We start from the raw sequence: 9543 nt of genomic DNA, 5'->3' as shown, positions 1-9543 counted from the left end.
ATTTAGACCTTTTTATACCTTAAGTGCCAGAATGTCTTCTGCACGTCAACAACCCATCGGAGTGGATGACATTCTCAGGAATGATTGAAGATCAAAAGAGAACAAAACAAAAAGGACGACTGACCCATAGACCCATTCAACTGAAACAAAAATTAAATTTTAATTTATATTTAATTTAATTTATATTATATTTTATATATTTTTTGTAATTTTATTTATATTTTATTTTAATAATTTATAAAAATATATTTTTTTAAATATTTGCGGATATCCGCGAGTTTTAAAATATCCACAGATATCCGCGGGTTTTAAAATATCCGCAAATATTTTTTAAACGGGTATCCATTCGGATAGAGGGTGGATATTTTTTTGTCGGGTCGGGTTGTGGGTAGGTACTATCCGTGCTCGACCCGACTCGTTGCCATCCCTAAAAGCATCTTTTCGAATTTTTGAAAAAATCAATTTAATTTTTTTAAATGGATTAATAAAGAATGTAAAAGGTTTTTCTTTTTGCTCTCCCCGTATTGTTAAATTTACAACAATTATAAAAGTGATTTAAAAATACTGAATGAAATGAATGTATTTCATACCAGTGTTTTTTTTATCAGGAATGAAAAATAAATATTATGAGAGAGCTTTTCCTGAACTTCTCGATTATCTCTCTATTGTTAGAATTTATGATTATCAGATATCAATTAATGAGCAATAAATCAGTTCCCAAGTAAAGCGGAAGCATTGGGAATAATTAATGAACCTGAATTAGTCTCTAATCTTCCTTCTGTAGAGCACCCTTAGTTATCTCTAGATTTTCTCTTCTGATAGGGATAAAGAGAAAGAAACAGGAATAAATAGTTGTGCTCAGAGATGGGACCATGACCCCTTAAATAACCTCTGACGGTTAATATTCTTTAGTTTCAATAATTATAATTTGGCCCCTTCAACAAATTATAATTATTGTTAATCTCTACACAATACTTTTCATGAAAAATATACCCTTAGCCATATTTATCTTAATTAGATCACTTTATAAAGTTGGCTAATAAAATATAATGGTCTTAATACATTTAATATTTACTTATATATATATATATATATATATATATATATATATATATATATATATATATATATATATATATATATATATATCCATATAAATCCTTAAAAGTGTGTTAGACTTTATGAGCTTAAAATTGCCATTATATACCTTGAGCATATCCCAAAGTCCTGTCCATTGATTATATCCGCATGTAGAACCAAAGTAGTTTTAATTGCAACAATCGCAACCAAACCAACAATGATCACTAATGCTGACAGAACCAAATGACATGGATACATCATGAAATGTGTAGCATGAAAAATTACGTGAAGGTGATCTGTACACGTCTATTTTCAACTGGTCCTTACTTTATCTTAATGAGATCAATACATTAACCTTATTGTACAAAGTGTAATATTCGAATAATAAATCAGAATCTATGCATACATGAAAAGCAAACATAGAACACAAACACATAATAAGATGACTAACTCCCACTGAACCAAAGATTCCTCAAACAGTAAAACAACCATACAAGCAATATGCTCATGAAAGACCTTGGGTGTAATTGCCTCATTAAGAGGATATATTATCAAGGAGTTTGTCCCTAAGTGTTCTATGGAAATCCATCCACTTTGTACTGTTTCCTTAAGAACTGGTTTGATGTCACAGTATAACCTGATTGGTCTTTCATTTCCTTTCATAATACGCAACCCTTTGACAAAAATTAGTCATATACCTTGATTTGATGCCTGATAAGTTGCTACAAATTTTGCAATCATAGTGGATGTTTGCTTGGTAATGGGCCAAGAAACTACACCACCAACTAACATGAAAATGTAACCTTCAAAATTGTCAGAATACTTGATGATCTCTTACTGGTCTGACCTTCTATATGTGAGTGTATAAACCTTTGTTCTCTTGAAAAAATTTCATAACGTTATTGGTTGCTTTCCTAAGATCCATTCATGAATAGCTTAAATATCTGCCTAGAACCCCAATTGTGTATGCTATATCTGGATGCATACATACTTGGACATACATCAGAGACTCTTTAGCGCTAAAACTTAGTAAACCTTCTGCATTTTTTAAATTTCTAAATTTCCTTTTGGGCATTGATTGAGACTAAACTTGTATCCTTTAGCAACTAGAGAATCCCCCTTCGTGAAGCACATGTTTATGAGGATCTTGAGTTTGTTCTTATAGAGGTTCTAAACTTACTAGAGGTTTTGAACTTTATGAATCATATCACTTTTATCGATTCTTCCTCTAAACTTTAATCTTCCCCCAAACTCAATATCTTCAAAGATTATTATGCTTAATATCATGCAATTCCATATTTAAGGATTCATAATAGGAAGTCACTGTATGAAGAATATATAGATTATTATTTGCCAAAAGTGAATTGGTTTCAACAAAACTTGAATAAACAAAATTTGAATTCATTATTTCCAAACTAACATAAATAACAAAGTTTGTTCAAATAAACAAATGAAATCAAAATTCTCCTAAATGACGGTACAATGTGTCTTTCAAAACCAAAATTGGAAAACCAATACAAAATAATAATATAAAACATTCTTCACTTCCATCACTATGAACTTGACATCTTTAAATAGATTTATCTTTCAGAATCAATTGTCTTCTGATAGCTTAGGCAATCCTTTCTTGGCACGCCAAGCATGCTATTTTTTGCATTCTTTCTTCATGTGTCCAACTTTATTACAAAAGAAACATTTATTAAACTGTTTCTGTTTCTTTTGTAATGGACTTTTAGAAGCATTGCCATTAGGATTCTCAATTTTCTTTCTTTTTCCCTTCTCATTAGAGGTATTGGTTAAGTGAGCACTTTCAGTCCTTTCTTCCTTCAGCCTCTCCTCTTCTTGAACACAATAATATGAAATGAGCTCACTAAGAGACGATTTCTCCTTCTGATAAGAAATCTTAAACTGTCCAAGCTGTATAGGAAGAGAGTTTAAAATAAAAGGTACAAGTAAGTCCTCTTATAACTCAAGTTTCAACGCCTTAAGCTTTGAAGCAATGTTTGACATTTCCATAATCTACTCTCTCACATTTCCATTGCCTTGATACCTCATGGAAGTCAAGCTTTGAAGTAGAGCACCTGCTTTCGCCTTTTCGCTTTTCACAAAACGTTTTTCAATCTCAATAAGGAAATCTTTAGCAATTGTTAATGTTTCAAATATAGTACCTCTATAGACTTCTGGAATGTTGCGCTTAATGACCATTAAACACATGCGATTTGAGCGATCCCACTTCTCATATTTTCTCCTCTCTTCAGAGGTACTTGAGTCCTTAAGAAAAGGAGGTTTCTCAATCCTTAACGCAAGGTCGAGATCCATGCAGCCAGGAATTATCTCTATGTTGTCTTTCTAATCCTTAAAATTTGTACCATTGAGGACCGAAACTGAATTTAAGTTGGCAGATATTGAAGCTATCGTAACTTTATTTTATACAAGAGAAACAAAAGAATTAAGCTCACATCGTAAAATCAATAATTATATAAATATATTCAAATAATGGTCTATTCCATCTCAAGACACCAAATGCCCCATCAATATCAAGTCTTTGGATAGTAATATTAACTGCTAGAGGTATCTTGGTGTAATGATCAACATTGATAATAAGAACATGTCCAATAACAAATCTATCTTTGGATTGATTTTATTATTGACACGTAAAACCTTATAATTATCACACGTTATTATCATAGGTGCGTATACAATCCGACCAAATATTAATCTTCCTTTGAGCCGACCAATACTTGCATGGATATGCATAAACACAAACATTTATAACTTTTCTATGAACTATTCCAGATAAGGAAGACTCACTTTGGTGATATCTTAATTATCAATAGCTCAGTTAAAAAATTATAAACAATATAAAAATTGAATTTTATTTATTCCTAATTAATTATTAATTTTACTTTATTTTAGAATTTTAATTAAAATTCTAAAACAGATTCTCTTATATTTTAATCCAAATCTAATGACCCAAAATTGGATCAGCAATCTGCACAAGATTTGGGCCGGCACCAGGTTTTAAAAAAAAAATTATAAAAGTCCAAAAAACTGAACTGATCCATATCCAGTCCAAAAAAATATTTCCAAAATTGGATCTACCTTATTGGACCTTCCTAGCCCAGATTGTGCCTAATTGAACCTTCCCAGATTGGGCCTGAGTCACAACCCTCAAACCATTGATGCAAATAGAAGAAACCCTAGCCGTCAGCCACTTTAAGGTTGAACCTCGTCATCGGCTGCCGCTTGAACCACCATCGAAACCCCTCTACAAGAGAACCAAATCGCAACAGAAACCACACTGCGGCCAAGTGCGAGCACCATTATGCCAACCAGAAGCAAGAGAAGCCTAAATCTGAACTGGAAAATCTAAACCTCTTCTCCCTCTTTCGCAAGTCACCATTGGCGGCAAAAACCACCACCAAACCCATTGTCATTCACACATTCAACCTGTAGGAAACCAAAAAAACAAAGCGAAGGCCACTACTGATCGTGCCTCTGCCGTAACGCAACTTCTGCAGATCTGAACCTATGAATAAGGACCAACACGACCCTACACCGTCGCCGTCAACGCTGTTGCGCGAACAGGTGCGAGCCGCCATGAAACCCCAAGATGTCATGACGAAAGTCGTGAAGAACCCGTCACGAACGCCACTGTCTAAAACAGAGAACCAGACCATTGCGACCCAACACAAATGACCTCACGAAGACCCACCGTGAGCAACGCACCTCCTTGCCACCAAACATTGCACCATCGCAAGTTGAAGACAAAGGTATAAAGGAGAAGCAGCGAACCAGAAGAAGAAATCCATTGATGGGGCGGAAAACGCGAGAAAGGAAAAGACGCACAACACCAGACTTTCAAAATTAAGGGTTTCAAATTGGGAAATTTCCCAATTTAGATTTCTGGATTAAATTAAGGTGGGTTCAAGATTGGGTTTCTTTAGCACCACCAGAAAAGAAGAAGGAAACCAGAAAAGGGAATTTCCTTAGAGTTTCAATTTGGGGCTTCCCAAATTAGGGTTCCGAAAAAATGAAATCAGCATATTCAAAAATTAAAAATTGGAAATTCTTAATTGGATTTAAATTTCCCTTATTTACGAAGAACTAATGCATATAATTTGGTTACAGATGTATAATTCATAATCAATAAAAAGATCCCAAATTTGATTCATGCTATTTAATCATAAATTAACATGCTCTAATACCAATTGTTAGAATTTATGATTATCAGATACCAATTAATATGCAATAAATCAGTTCCCAAGTAAAGCGGAAGCATACCTGATGACATTGGGAATAATTAATGAACCCGAATTAGATGAATATTTGTGCTCACAGATGGGACCATGACCCCTTAAATAACCTCTTACGGTTAATATTCTTTAGTTTCAATAATTATAATTTGGCCCCTTCAACAAATTACAATTATTGCTGGTCTCTAGACAATACCTTTCATGACAAATATACCTTTAGCCATATTTATCTTAATTAGATCACTTTATAAAATTGGCTAATAAAATATAATAGCCCTAACACATTTAATATTTACTTATATATATATATATATATATATAAGTGACATATATAAGTGACATAAATTACTAACATCTATACCTTTAATTTTTCAAATAATGGCGGATATATCTTGCTAACAGGTCAGAAAGAATCTTTGATCATTTCAGATTTTTCTCTCAATTCTTTTTATAAAAACACTCTAGCAGTTGTCCCTATATCTTTCTCTTCTTTTTTCGCTACCTCCACATGCCTTATTCTTCTTCTTCTTCCACGAGAGTTCTTGGCTTTCTCTTTCTCTTTAATCGGTTCATGGCCTGTAATGTCACTGATGATTATTGTAGTTTGTGGCATCCTATTGGTGTGCAATGGTGCAACATCTCGTCTTCCTCATGTAGCAAACACATTCCTCGTTCCGACAGAGGTAGCCTTTTTATCTCCCTTCCCATTCTGATTGCAATGTGTTAATAGAAATGCAAATTGGATTCATGATTTAGAGTGATGTTTGGAAAGATTGAGAGAAGAGAGGAAGATGAACAAGCTCAAATTGTCGAAATGTATTCCAAATGCCATCAAAGCCTTAACCGACATTCGAACACTATAAGAAAAATTGATATTATCGGAAAGTAGGAGAAGGAGAACATCTTGTAGTTTCCTTTTTGCATGAACACTCTACCGACGAATTTTTTGTCAGTAAGTAAATTATACTTTACCAACAATTTTTTTCGACATATTTTTTTTATGATAAGTGTAATATACATCATTAACGAATTTTTCATGAATAAATTAAATATGCATTATCAACGAATTTGAAAAAAAAATTTTGAAAATCAAATCCATTGATAAAATTTGTCGAAAAATCAAATTAAACGAGAAATTTATTTCGTTGGAAAAGATTTATAAACAATTTAAAAAAATTTGGTAGTGGAAAGTCATCCAAACCTTAATCAATTTTTGAAAAACGGTTAAGGTTCGACTTTCGAATGATAATTAATGTCTTGTTAGAATTGTTTTTTAATTTTTTGTTTTATGCTTTATAATAATTTTTTTAAATGTTAATCGTAATTTACTTTTATTTTCATATAATTTTGTAATTGTTTAAAATTATTGTACAATTTTTGTTTTTTATTGTTATTATAAATTATATGTGTTATGTTATTTAATTTTAATTGTTAATTTTATGTTTCGTTTATTTTAAAAAAATTGCCATATATAATAATTGTTATTAAAATAGTTTTTTTTTTGTTTGAATTATATTAATTTATTCATTTTTTAATTTTTTAATTTAATTTTAGCTGATTTTTGTAGATATTTGCAATTGTATTTATTGTTATGTAATTTTTGTTATTTTTTATTTCAAACTTTAGGACTTTTGTTAAATTTTGTTCATTTTTCTTTTCGTTTTGTTTGTTTTATTATGATTTTACAAAATTTATTATTTATTACTTTTGTTTTATTTTAAATTTAACGAAATTTATTAATTATTTTTAATTGTTTATTTTATATTTTGCTTTCTTTTTAAAAGTTTGCAATTTTTTTTATAAAATTTTTGTTTATTTTATTATTTTAAAATTTTAAGCTTTTTGTTAATATATTTGAATTATTTATTTTATAATTTTTTTGTTTTTTTTAATTTTTTAATATTTAATTATTATTTTTTTGTTAATTGAAATCGTAGGATTTATATTTGTATTTTTATTTATGTGTTTTTTATTTTGAAATTGTATTAATTGTGTTAATTTTTTTATTTTTTTATGTAATATTTTTGTTATTTTGTTATTTTGTAATATTTGTTATTTTTTGTTATTTTTAATTTTTTTATTTTATAGTATTTTTTTTTGTTATTTGAATTATCTGTCTTGTTTTATTAATATTTTATTTTAATTATTAATATTATATTTTGATAGTTATTTTAATTTTGTGATTTCATATATTTTCGTTAAGAGATATAGTTAGAACAAGATATGTATCTAGCTATCATTATGGGAGTTCATCATACGGTGAGACGAGAAGACGAAGTCAAGAAGCTGAGCTTAATGTGATTGAAGAACACTCTATTAGTGAAGAGCAACATGACTATGCTATTGAGTAGGAAGATATTGCTCAATAAGAAGATGAAGTAGATGGATTCCTAGGAGGTCCACAGGACACATCACTATTGACTCATTATACGTAGCATGTTGCATTTGTCTTGTGGCAAGTCCGAGTTAGTACAAAACTTAAATTTTAATTGTTACTTAGTTGGTTCTATGTATTTTTTGTTATACATATATATATTTTTTTGTTATGTAGGATTGAGGGGAGATTAAGTGATCTCCCATGGCAAAAAAGTTAATAAGTTTGGATTATATCATGAGCCAATTGAGCCTTTTATCTTGATTTCTAGTTTGATGCCTTTAGTGAACTTATGGTACACCTACGGTGATAGGGAATTAATCATAGCATTTGTTGAGAGGTGACACTTTGAGAAAAATAATTTCCATTTTCCAGTAGGTGAGATGATCATCACACTAGATAATGTGAACAATATACTTCCCTTACCTATTTTGGACCACTTTTGTGAGTTCGAGTCGATAGAATTTAAGGAGGCTCAAAATCTTATTGTCGATCTCTTAGGTGTGGACCGCGTTAGGGCTGCAGTTGAGATGACACAAGCACGCAGTCCCAAAGTTAGCCTTAGCTACCAAAGGGATTTATATGAGGACTGTTGTGAGAAACAACATTAGGAGTGCACGAAACGTGCATACCTATTTCATCTAGTTGGATGTGCAATTTTTATGGATAAGAGTGGCACTCTGATATGTGTTTTGTACCTACAGTTGTTTAGAGACTTGCAAGAATGCAACCGATATGCTTAGGGCACCACTGCAGTTGCCCATATATATGAGCAGCTTGGGGATGTCAGCTTTGTTGGCACAAAGCAAATAATAGGATATTTTACTCTTCCACAGATATCGATTTGTGTTGCATTTTGTTTTGATATATTTTTGGAATTTATAACAAAATGTAAGTAATGTTTTTGTAGAGTTGGATCTATGAGCACTTCCCTAGCATAGGAAGGAGGCAAATGTCGTTAACCTATGACGAAAACAATCCTCGGGCTTCATGATGGGTAGCTCCGATGCAAGGGTGAAGTTTAGTGAAGGGGAGGTCATATCTGGATGAAGTGACATACGATGCAATCATCTGGAGCCCATACGTATGACATAGGGATATTCACCAATTTATGGCAATTTGTATGTATTTCGGGTGGATCAAACATGGTGAGACGCTTCACCGACATACTAAACACTAAAGACAATTTAGGGAAATTTAATTCCAAGAGTGATGAAGGAATTATGTTTGGTTACTCGAAAACTTCAAAAGCATTTAAAGTTTATAACTTTAGAACCTTAATGATAAAAGAAGTCATCCATGTTAGATTTAACCATGAGCCTGACCTTAATTCAAAGCTAGACGATACATTCTAAAAATTACAGATTGATGACACTTCGTCTAAGGAAACAAACACATTTATACCATCTAAACCACTCGACGATTCAAATGAACATCAAATGCAGATACCACTCAATGATGTTTGGAAGAAGAAGAGAACCTAATTTTATACATCATCTGATGGTTAAAGATCACCCTTCACAAAAAATTATAGGGAACAACAATGAATAAGTCAGAACAAGATCTTATCATAACTAAACACCAGCTGCTCTTATCTCCCAAATTGAGTCATCTAATGTTAATGAGGCTTTAGAAGATTGTTGAGATTGTTGATAAGGGGAGCACTGGTGTAGCCAAACCTTGACATCTCAGAGCTTATGGTTTTTGATGATGACAAAACATTATTAATAACAACATGTATTGTTATACGTGTTACATGTTCATTACTTTCATGTGTATGATTACTTGAGAACATGTTTGTGTTATTTTAGTCAAAGCATGCAAATTCACTAT

Source organism: Vigna radiata, unplaced genomic scaffold (assembly GCF_000741045.1).
Source record: "Vigna radiata var. radiata cultivar VC1973A unplaced genomic scaffold, Vradiata_ver6 scaffold_149, whole genome shotgun sequence".
In the NCBI taxonomy this organism is placed as follows: Eukaryota; Viridiplantae; Streptophyta; class Magnoliopsida; order Fabales; family Fabaceae; genus Vigna; species Vigna radiata.
This window is presented reverse-complemented; position numbering follows the sequence as displayed.